Source organism: Acomys minous, assembly GCF_964271855.1.
Source record: "Acomys minous genome assembly, chromosome: 18".
In the NCBI taxonomy this organism is placed as follows: domain Eukaryota; kingdom Metazoa; phylum Chordata; class Mammalia; order Rodentia; family Muridae; genus Acomys; species Acomys minous.
The window spans coordinates 6,084,984-6,096,963 of record NC_140501.1 but is presented as its reverse complement, the minus strand read 5'-3'; the positions used below and the strand labels follow the sequence as shown (position 1 = coordinate 6,096,963).

The window sequence follows — 11,980 nt, the reverse complement described above, 5'->3', positions numbered from 1 at the left end:
GGGAGGGGCACATGAGCTGCCACCCCTCGCTGAGGAGGTTATGATAGCTGATGGCATCTATGGCAGGCAGTCCGTTGACTTTAAGGGGTCAATGGATGCCCCCCCCCGTAGTGGATGGCCCCACAGCCATACATATATGAGCAACACAAATTGGACTTAGTGGGTTATTAAAAAAAAAAAAAAGGATATGAAGTTGAGAGGGGTTGTTGGAGGAGTTAGAGAGGGGGATGGCTTAGTCACTCACTGCCCCACTGCTGTGAAGAAAGACCATGACCATCAAGACTCTAATGAAACAAAAAGACATTTAACTGACGGCTTCCTTATATTTTCAGAGGGTCACCCCGTTATCTTCATCACCTTCATGGTGGGGAGTACGGTGGCAAACATGGCACTAGAGAAGTAGCTGAGAGATACATCCTGATCTGAAAAGAAAGAGACGGACAGACAGACAGACAGCCGACAGTCTGGGCCTTACGAAAATGTTTGAAACCTCAAAGCCCACTCTAATGCTACGCTTCCTCCAACAAGGCCACGCCTCCTAATCATTCTTTTCTTTCTTTTAGGATTTATTTATTATTTATACAGTGTTCTGCCTGCATGTACACCTGCAGGCCAGAAGGGGGCACTAGATCTCACTATAGATGGCTGTGAGCCACCATGTGGTTGCTGAGAATTGAATTTAAGACCTTTGGGGAAGCCGGGCGTGGTGGCGCACACCTTTAATCCCAGCACTCGGGAGGCAGAGGCAGGCGGATCGCTGTGAGTTCGAGGCCAGCCTGGTCTACAAAGTGAGTCCAGGACAGCCAAGGCTACACAGAGAAACCCTGTCTCGAAAAAAACAAACAAACAAACAAAGACCTTTGGGAAAACAGCCAGTGCTCTTAACCTCTGAGCCATCTCCCTGGCCCCCTAATCATTCTAATCCTTCTCAATCCTTAATGACTAAGCATTCAGATATATGAGCTTATTGGGGCTATTCTTATTCAAATCACCAAAGGGGGTGAATATATTACATATCTATATGAAATTCCTGAAGAATAAAAAAAGTTTTTAAAGATTTATTTATTTTATTTATTGCATATGAGTGCTTTATCTGCAGAAGAGGGTATCAGATTACATTAGATGGTTGTGAGCCACCATGTGGTTGCTGGGACTTGAACTCAGGACCTCTGGAAGAGCAGGTGGCGCTCTTAACCACTGAGCCATCTCTCCAGCCCTAAAAAAAAGAAAATTTTAAGTCCCTGTGGAGAGGAGAGGGGGGAAGGGTGTGAACTACGTAAATACAGTGCTTAGATATGGAACTCTCAACAAATTTTAAGTTAAAAAGATTTTTCTATTTAGATCTGTGGTGCATTGAAAGAAGCATTGTTTTATTTTTATGCCTCAGGCTTTGTTTAAATGTCTCAGGATTGTGTTGGCTTTCCCCAAGAGCATGCATATGTAACATGCATTTCTTTCTTTTCTTCTTCCTTCCTTTTCTTGTGTTCATCTGTTTCCAGCTCTGATGGACTGTGGACAAGCATAATGGAACTGTTCACAGTGTGCTCGGTAGCTTGACCCTACAGAGGGCCCTGTAACTGGCGACACCTTTAGCCTCGGTCCTTTATTCCTAGGGTTTGTGAGGGGTGCTTTGCTCCTTGTGCTGCTGTACCTGGGCCTGGGAGCCACGCCTTAGACTAGGGACGTGATCACGGCAATACATGGCAGTAATTTAAATGCACCCCAGACCGTACTGGGATGTCTCCCCTACCGCCACCGCCACCCCAGGTCACCTGCTAAGACAAGAGGATCTCTGTGAGTTCAAGGCCAGCCTGGTCCACAAAACGTGAGTCCAGGACAGCCAAAGCTATTACACAGAGAAATCCTGTCTCAAGGAAAAAAACAAAAACAAAAAGTCAGTCTCCAACAGCCATCTGCACACACTCCTTAAAGACCCGCCCTCCACCGTGAGGAAAGGAAGTATAGCAAGGCCATCAGCTGTCATACATGTATTTAGGATGATCGTGGGAGAGCCACACAGTCTTAGAATTTGAGATAAATTCAAGCAAGAGCATGTCTGGCTAAGTTTTCAACAGCAAACAAACTGAGATATGGTGATACATCTCACAGTCCAGCGAAAAGGCAAAAGTATGGCCCAAAGCTAATAAAAGGGCGTGGTGCGTGTACATACTTATTACATGAAAGGTCCTAATTAGATAGCCAGCGCTCATCAAGTTTTACTGTGTGTAATGGTTATAATAGCTTCTGTGTGCCATAGTCCTGGCCTCAAAGGGATAGAGTATACAGAACGGTTAAGAAAGAAATGTTTACTCTTGAGTATGTTAATATGTCACGTTGAACACTCTGTAGGTGTCCCAGTATGTTAATATGTCACGTTGAACACTCTGTAGGTGTCCCAGCTTTCTCTCCGAAAGGCTTTCCGTGGAACTGTAAGGAGGCACACACGACCCAGAAGCTGACTAACTGGGCTGAGCACTCACTCTCATGAAGGTTTAGTGCTGACGGTAAGCAGCCCTCTGAGAGCGCGTTCTAACATAAGTGTCCTAAGTGTGTCGCCACCCTTGCCTTTACCCTCCACGGCTTCCTTAGTTACAGGATGGTGTGGCACAGCTGCCCCAAGTCAACAGGACTCCCAAGAAACACCCGACCCGTGGGAACCGCCTGTGTTCGGCATCCATGAGAGAACCCAGCACCTGAGGGAAAAACAGTAAAAGTTACCGAGTTACACTTTTAGACTGGGTTCCATTCAGTAGCCTAGTGGGGTACATCTCGAACTAGCTCCAAAATGCTGCTGCTGACAGGCTGGGCTTCTGGTCCTAGACCACACTTCGGGGAACACCTGTCTAGACTAAACACAGTCGCTTAAGTTAAATGTTAGGAGCTTTAAAGCTAACGCGCCTTTAGCGTTAAGCGAGAGAACCTGCCTGGGCCAACCCAAGCGCCCGCCCTGCAGCATCTCCACCAAATTCCTGGCTAGAGCCACCCGAGCGCGCAGTAGGATCAGCATCACTCCAGGACCCCGACAGCCCACGCGCGCCCCCGACTCCCACCGGGCCGCGCGCCCCAACCACCTTCCTGCTCTAAACCTGACTTTCGGCTCCAAGCTCCGCACCGCGCACGCGCAGCGCGCCTCCGACGACACCCGGAAGTGCCTGTGCTCTGTGCCTGCGGCTGGGGCGGGGGGGGAGGGGTGGTCGAGAAAAGCCACACCTCCTGGCCCTCTACGACCCCCCCCCCCGACGTATTCTTGGGAGTACCTTGGATGGAAGGATTTTAGGAAGTTTGAATCTCGCCAAATTAAAACGAAAACCTAGCTGCCGAAACCCGGGATCGAACCAGGGACCTTTAGATCTTCAGTCTAACGCTCTCCCAACTGAGCTATTTCGGCGCTGTGTCTATATCTCCCTCGAGTATCCTATCCCTGAGTACTTCAGGTCCGGTTGTCCCGCCTGGGTTCCGTCAATAATTAACCTCAGTCCCGCGTCCTTTTTCTTTTCTTTCTTTCCTTCTCCCCCCGTCCCCCCTCTATGTTCAAGTAGTGGCTCTTTCGTCTCACTTTTCCCGACCAAGAAGAAATGCACAGTAGTTCTGGTCCCTTCCCGACACCAAGCTTTGGCGCGCGCAGCCAGAGCGCAGGACAAGCGGGTACACACTCACCCCCGCCAGGATCGGGGTATCCTAGGTAAACGCTACGCGTTTGGACTGTGCGGGAATGTTCCAGATATGGCTGGCTGGCGGAGAGTCCTTTGGCCAGCCCCGGGTGCGGCAAGTGTAGAGTCCCTGCATGTGACCTGAAAGGGCCACAAACTCGGTCACAAGCTCTTTGCGTGGAATCTGTTTGGCAAACGCTTGGGCGAGTCGGGGTTTCCAAAGCACCCACTTGGTTCGCCCTGCCCCTTACTAACATCCTGTTTTCTTTTTCTCTCCAATTAAATAGTACTAATCTCAAGGCAATTTCCTTTCTCTTACCTCCCTTTTAGCCTTCTTATGAGAGCTTTTCATTTACCTGGAAGCGTCGCTATCAATTTGGGTTGATGGATGGAACTGAAAGAGAAAAATAAGGAGTGCTGGCAACCTTCACTGGATCCCTGCAGTCTGCATTTTACAAACGAGTCTCTGAGTCCCCGGCTGTATAAACCAATAAACGGAGATGAACCAAACCTGGTTTTGATCCTCAGCATTTCATGGGGCATGTGTGGTGGTACATGTGCAACACCATCATTCAGGAGGTAGAGGTGGGAGGAGCAGAAGTTCAAGATCATCCTCAGCAAAATAGCAAGTTCAAGGCCAGAGTGGGATATTCGTGACTATTTTGGAAAGAGAAAAAAAAGAACAACAAGTAATGGCATGTCGGGTCCCAGCCCGCCGGAAAAATCGAATCAGGGTTCACCTGAAAGAGGGAGTAGGGATTGAAAGTAGGATACAGAGACTCGAGAAATAACGAATCAAGTCAGGACATTTCTGATCAAGATTCACTGTATTGCCGACTAGCAGGAGCATATATAGGGCAAGGTCAATAGCATCTATTCTTATCTCACTCACCCTAGCCCCCGGGCAAGAATGCAGTAGCCTAAATCGCTCCCCGTAGAACTTCCTAGTTCTTTGAGTAGTTCCTTGTAAGAACTTCCTAGATCCTCTGGGTGGTTCCAAGTTGAGACTTCTCTACTTCTTTCAAAGGTAAATAGCCCAAGGATGGCCTAGAACACAAGACCTCATGGTGAGGTAAAGGTCAGCAAATCGAAGGTCACAGCATACAGCCTAAAACCAGGATTTCTGACATGGCAGATTTTGGCATGGGTGCCCACATTGCAAAAAAGGAAAGGCGGGTAATGAATCATCTGTGGGTGTCAAGTCTAGGTGGGTAACATTATGTGAGGCCAATACAAGGTTCCAGAGGCTCCCTCTATATTTTATTTAGTAGTTACAAGGGGAGGGGGTAAAAGCTATGCCCCGAAGAAATCAGACAACACCCTGATGTGGTCATCAAAATTAAGATCAGCAATGGAGAGCATTTGGGCATTGTGCTCCAAGACACCAGACTCTTCCTCGAAAAATCCAGCCAGGCATAAGTGTGTTGGGTTTTACCATGAAGCAGCATCAAAGAATTGCCAAACAAAAGCCATTCTAGGCCATAACTAGAAGGAGAGATCTGAGAACACACTCACACACACACACACACACACACACACACACACACACACACACACACACACACTATCACCACCAGGTAAGGATGTTAAAGAAACATGACTTCCAATGCAACTTGGCATCAAGACCCAGCTTTCACACAGGAGGACATGTGATGAGACAGGGCCTGAGGACTTTTCCAAGGCTGGCAGCCATAGTTATGAGACTGAAGATCCTTGCGATCAGGGAATGCAGGGGAACATGTTCAGTAGAAGTAACTCTCGAATGGCTCAGAAAACAAGGAAAAGAATAACATAAACTTATAATATTCTACACACAAATAAACACAGGTAGACAAGAAAATTTAGAAAAATACTAACAACTGTTCGATCTGGGTGACGTGTATACAATTTCTTTGTGCTGATTTGTAATTCTCCTGAGAACTTGAAACTCAGATTAAATTTTTCTCTTGGTTGTTTTCTGGAGGACAACAGTTTCAGTTAGAATCAGCAGTGCTAGACAGACAGCTTGGCTTTATTTAGCCCAAATCCAAAAATCTGAGGCCCGGAAAAACTACACATATAACTTGCTTAACCATCCTGGTTGAGAAGCCACAACAAAATCCATTTTCTCTTGGGTTATTGTGTATGCAGTGCTCTTGCCTGAATGTACACCTGCAGGCCAGCAGAGGGCATCAGATCACATTATAGGTGACTGGGAGCCACCATGTGGTTGCTGGGAATTGAACTCAGGACCTCTGGAGGAGCAGGCAGTGCTCTCATTGGCTAAGCCATCTCTCCAGCCCCTTGGCTGGGAATTCTAAGACCAGGACACCAGTTCAGTGGGGTTCTGTTAATGGATGTGTCCTTCGCCCACAGCCACCCTGTGCCCCACCCCTGCTTCACTCAGTACCCCAAGCATGTGTGTGGGGACAGAGAGAAAGCTACCTCTGCAGATAAGGGCAGCGTTAACCATCTCCTAAAAGCCTCCAATCCAAGCAGCACCACACTCAAGAGTCACAGCCATGAGGGAAGTCCACACTCCAATCTGTGCTAAGTAGACAATTTGGTGCAAAGTGGCAGCCAGTGACAAAGCAGTTCTTTACACTGTATCACACGCTTTTAATCTGCAAACTTTATTTACTTATAATTTTGGTGTGGGGCACTCTCTTCCTTAAGAACCCAAGTTCCTCTCCAAGAAATCAGTGTAAAAAGGAAGATGTGGCACATCAGACAAAAAAAAACAGGACATTTCTGAAGAGGCAGGCTTGGGGGAAATGGATGGTTTTGTTTCCTACCCAGATGCTGATTTGTAGAGCTCAGAAATTCTCTCAAACTGAAGAATTTGTTCACTTGCCCAATTATTTGCATCCAGCCTGAGGTTTTATTTCATCTTTTATATGGCATGCCATCCTGATCTCCCTAGTACCCATCCCCTTTTCTTTCAGGGTATATGGCTTACAGGAACATGTTACCACTGCACTCAGATATGTTTGCTTTTTTGACACTGGGTATACCTCTGTGTTCCCATGGCTATCCTTGAAGTTTCTGTGAACTGTTTGCTTTTATCCCCCTGATTGCTGGAATTCCAGCTGGTGATCGATAATTTGGACAGCAATTAGAAATTTCACATGGAGTTTTCTTTTTCCAATCAAATTGGGTAAAATTTTGAGATATATGAGATAATTATGTAAATATATCCTCACATTTAAGATAGTGTTTCCCTAGGTAGACCAAGGGGCCCTCAGGTCCAGTGACAGTCATCCTTCATTTCTGAGTACTGATTCCAGTTGAATGTCAAATGCCTGTGTTATTATGAACTTCTATTCATACCTAAAGTGTCATTTATCTCTCTTTTTTTCAAATAAAGTGTTTTTGAGTAAAAAAAAAAATTTTGGTGTGGGGGTTGAATCCACGGCCTGTGGTGTGCTAGGCAGTGCTCTTCTGTTGAGCGCTAACCCACTCCTCAGTTTTTCTGAGACAGTTTACTGCAAGTTAGCTCAAGCTGGCCTTGAACACACTATGCAGCCAGCGGTGTCCTCACATTGTCCCCCGCCCCAGCTTCTCAGGTGAGACCATAGATGCATGCCACCACACCCAGCCACGTTTAATTTTTTTTAAAAAAGGCCCTGTTTTAGTTAAAAACTGGAATAAGAAGCAGAATCCAGAACTAGGCCCCAAGCTTGCACTTGTTTTCTCTGTGTGTGCTCTGCATTCTGAAGTTGTCCGTGCATAGAAAGCAATACCTTCACTCGATTGAATGCAAAGTGACTCATCCAAAGTTATATGTTAAAATTGTAACTGAGAGGGGAAGCACTTAAAAGGTTAATAGATTCCAAATATCATCAGTGTGTTGAATCGATCTAAAAGAAGTTAATTTATTTAGAGCCATTAAGCCACGGGTCGATGAAGACCTTATTGTTTTTTTTTTTCTTTTGTTCAATCGCTTATGTCAATATAAACCCCCTGGGTATGCTTACAAGGCCGGAGCAATTAAGTAAATTATACTCAAGAACAAGCTACCAAGCCATTGGTATGCTCTAATCCAACCCTCCCACACCCATCCAACAAGAGTCTAAATCAGCTTTGTGGATTTTGCACGATGCCCTAAAGGTCAGAAAACTTGGATTCCAGAATTTGCGTGTTCCCTATAAGCTTGGTAACTCTTAACTACTAATACTTCTTATCTTAATTGTGTGGTTTGCAGTTAGTGGTTACGTGGGCCAGCCTTCCAAACTGTTTCCACATCCCCATCTCCCCATTTGCCTGCCTCTGCCTCCTACTACCTTGAATTTTCTTTGCTTTTAGTTTTGCATAATAAAAATTTGAGAGAGGGAAATTAAAAAAAAAGAAAAAGAAAAAGAAAAAATTTGAGAGAGGGTTAATATCAGGGTTGTGTTACAGTTGTAGAAATCTCTGGGTTCGAACCCTGTGTTTTCCTGTCTGGGAAGAGCTCTGTTCACGGCTGGTCTCCGTAGCCTGTGTGCACTCATCGACATGTCTTGTCACGTACACGTCAGGATCGTATTTCTGGCATCCTCAAATCAGAATGACACAGCCTGATAAAGGACCTTCGTCTTGTTCTTTCTTTTCCTTTGAGACTCTTCCTAAAAACTCCCAAATCAGAAGAAGGTCTGACTTAATTTTTTTTTTCAAAAACAAAATGGTTTTTGTTTTTTGTTTTTTGTTTTTTGAGACAGGGTCTCTCTGTGTAGCCTTGGCTGTCCTGGACTCACTTTGTAGACCAGGCTGGCCTCGAACTCACAGTGATCCACCTGCCTCTGCCTCCCAAGTGCTGGGACTAAAGGCGTACGCCACCACTCCCAGCTAAAAACAAAATGTTTAAAAAACAATGTCTAACCTGATTTTTGCTCTATAAGGAATCATCTTTATGACTAAGTGAAACTATGCTGCTTAATAATTCGAAACACAGATTTCCAGGTCGTACAGTCAAGTCCAACGTCATACATAGCAACAGTTTTCTTTAACTTTACAAGGTCAACTTAATATTCTATCATGACACATGATGGGATAAAAATGTCTTCTTTGCCTTTTATTTTTAACTTTTAATTTCCTTTCTGATTCAAGCTTTCTGTTTTCACCTTCACAATTACAAAGGAAAATCAGATTGCAGTGGTTAGAATATAGCAGCAGCCAGGGCCGTTTGATTAGTGTCTTGGCTTAAGCAGCCTCAATGGCAACTCATGAGAATTCAAAACTGATTTAATTTCAGCTCTGTGGTGCATTACTCTTTTTTTTTAATGATAACTGAAATATTTTCAGAGCAAGTCAGAGTTTTATGCATATTTAGAATTCGATGAGGGTGGAAGAAACATCTAGAAAACAGGAGATTGATTTAAGGAGAATATGCATTTTGTAAATATTAAAAGCTTAGCCCTTTCATTTGATAAGTAAGATTCAAATACCTGAAATGGGCATTTTCTTCTAGATGGATTTTTGGGTTTGGTTTTGGTTTGGTTTGTTTATTTGTTTTTGTTTTTGTTTGGTTTGGTTTGGGTTTTTTGGCAAAGAAAAATTGCTTCACGTTTTCAACCATGTTTATTTGGTTCTTTGGGTGTGTGGAAGTGTGAAGGACAAAATTATTCCCAGGACCATTAGTTAACATGTAACATTATTTTTTCTATAAACAGATTATAGATATTTTTCAAAGGTTTATTCATCCTAATTTGCTGACTATGCCATATCTCTTTCTTTAACTTAAAAATGCACTCACCTTTGCTCCAACCTCAATGGTTAATTTTCAGGACTGTGGACCGGAAGAGAGAGATGTTTTCCCTCCTTGTCAGCAGTCAGAGGATGGGAACAAAGGAAAGTTTAGGACCTTATTAGACAGTGAATAGGGAGAGCGGTGTCCCCATGGGTTAGAACCAAAAGAAAAGGCTGAGAATTAGGATAGTTTCTTTGGTTCCTGAGCACTGACTTAACTAGTGGAGACCAATGAGTGGGCATCCCTGTGGCTGAACTTAGAACAGAGAGGTTACGTTGCTAACACAGTTTTTCCACCACTGCAAACAATTATTTTAAGTGTGTCAGTTAGAGCATGGTAAGTGGTGATCTCACCTGTCAATTTGATAGGATTTAAAACCAGTATGTTTTGGCGCATGTGAAAGAGAGAATGTTTCAAGAAAGGTTTAGTTGGTCAAGGAAGAGCCACTCTGAAAATGGGTGTGACCGTCCCACGGCTGGAGGTGTGGACTCAATGAAAAGGAGAAAGTGACCTGTGCACCAGCGTTCACCGGTCGGCTTCCTGAGAGCAGATGGGATGGGACCAACGGCCCCTCTGTTCCTTTCAAACTAAGGGGCAAAGTAAACCCTTTATTAGTTACTTTTCTGTGGCTGTGTTAAAATGCCGTCATTTAAAGCAACTTAAGAGAGGGAAAAGCTAATTCTGGCCTCCAGAGGAATAGAGTTCATCCTACGGGGAAGTGGGGAATGACAGCAGGACCCGGAAGCTGGCTGATCTTCTTCCATCCATATGTAGGAAGCAGAGAGAATAAGGCGATGAGGAGGAGCGAAGGATGACCCTGCAAGGCCTGCCCCTACAGCCTGGATCAAAGCTGCACCTCCTAATAATCACAGCCCCCCAACAGGGCCACCAAAGAGAACCAAGTGCTCAAATTCATCAAACACCACACTCTCCCTCCCTCTCTCCCTCCCTCTCTTCCCTCCCTCTTTGTCAGGTATTTTATACAGCTCTGGAAAAAAGAAACTAGCATTCGCATTTAAGCGGTATACACAGCAAATATTAGAATTACTGATTATGAACACCACGAGAAGATGAAAGGAAAATCATTCAGAGATAGAAAAGTAGAAGCCTCCTTAAGAGGCTCTGAAGTGAGACTAAAGGGAGTCCTTCCGAGCAAAGTCCCACGTAATTACCAGACACAAGCGCAAGAGTTACAGAGTGTGAACCTCACAAGGCTGTACTCAAATGGGGAATATAAGAGCAGGGGCCAGCCGGGCGGTGGTGGCGCACGCCTTTAATCCCAGCACTCGGGAGGCAGAGGCAGGCGGATCGCTGTGAGTTCGAGGCCAGCCTGGTCTACAAAGTGAGTCCAGGACGGCCAAGGCTACACAGAGAGACCCTGTCTCGAAAAACCAAAAAAAAAAAAAAAAAAGAGCAGGGGCCCTGCTTGGACGGTCGTGTAGAAGGCTATGTGTGCATGAGGAGAAGGGAAGAAAAGAGGCACAAGGAACTGAGACAGAGAACCAAAGCCAGAGACACCCCACCCCCGCCCCCGCCCTTTAGAGCCCTCCACATGAAAACACAAAAGATGTGGGTGTACCTTAACATATGAAGAAAAAAAGAGAGAGAGAGAGAGAGACTTGCTCCTGGAGGAGCTTAGACCAAGATGGAGCCTGGTTTGAATTCTCCACTTCTCCCCCGTATCTCTGTTTAGTGTGTGAGTCTGTAGTCTGTCTATTGTCTCTGTCTGATCAGTCTGTCTCTGCTGCCTGTCGGTAACAAAGGACTTTGCTCTGTATTTATTGGACAGTGTAGGAAACACACTGTAGGAAAGAAATGAGAGTTTTCTACGGACATCTTTGAATTTAAGAAGGAAAAAGTTACTTTATTGAACTCAGAACTGCACACAGGGCCTGGAGAGATGGCTGAGGTTAAGAACACTATCTGTTCTTCCTGAGGTCCTAAGTTCAATTCCCAGGAACCACATGGTGGCTCACAACCATCTATAATATGGTCTGAAGCCCTCTTCTGACACACAGGCAGGCATACATGCAGCCAGAGCACTCACATATAAAATAAATTAATTAAAATAAAAAAACCTGCCAACAGATGTTATCAACCTATATCCACATGTTGCTTTCAACATTTATGGGTTATTTGTTTTTTAAGGCTGTTTTTCAACCTGTTGGCTACTGTCAGCAATGGATTGCCACACACACACACACACACACACACACACACACACACACACACACACACTATTCTGAGTCAGGGACGTGGAAGAATACATAGTTTAAGACTAAAGCTATGGGGCTGGGCGTGGAGGCACAGGCCTTTAATCCCAGCATTCAGGAGGCAGAGGCAGGCGGATCGCTGTGAGTTCCAGGCCAGCCTGGACTACAAAGCGAGTCTAGGACAGCCAAGACTACACAGAGAAACCCTGTCTTGAAAATCAAAAAAAAAAAAAAAAAAAAAAAAAAAAAAAATTAAAGCTATGTACTCAGCTTAAGTTCTGAAAGCCTAAAGAAACCCTGTTAAGAGCAAAGCATAATAAGGTTGGATGGTCACACTGTTCTCTCAGAGGCACATTAACCTAAACGAGCCAAATACACAGCAGGATAGAACCTTGAGCATTGGGTACAGATGA

General features: G+C 44.9%; 2 long non-coding RNA genes across 3 annotated transcripts; one reads left to right on the top strand and one right to left on the bottom strand.

Annotated features, from left to right (window-relative positions):
- Window positions 1-1,350: 1,350 nt before the first annotated feature.
- LOC311588952 lies at window positions 1,351-4,662 on the bottom strand. 2 transcript variants are annotated; one of them, XR_014776375.1, is made up of 4 exons: window positions 4,162-4,662; window positions 3,970-4,044; window positions 3,658-3,791; window positions 1,351-2,693 (listed from the first exon to the last, which is right to left on the bottom strand). It is a non-coding gene; the product is annotated as an uncharacterized lncRNA (long non-coding RNA). The 2 variants fall into 2 exon arrangements; XR_014776376.1 differs by lacking the exon at window positions 3,658-3,791 and having other exon boundaries at window positions 4,162-4,660.
- Window positions 3,194-4,160, top strand: LOC311588953. Its single transcript, XR_014776377.1, has 2 exons — window positions 3,194-3,434; window positions 3,981-4,160. It is a non-coding gene; the product is annotated as an uncharacterized lncRNA (long non-coding RNA).
- Window positions 4,663-11,980: the final 7,318 nt, after the last annotated feature.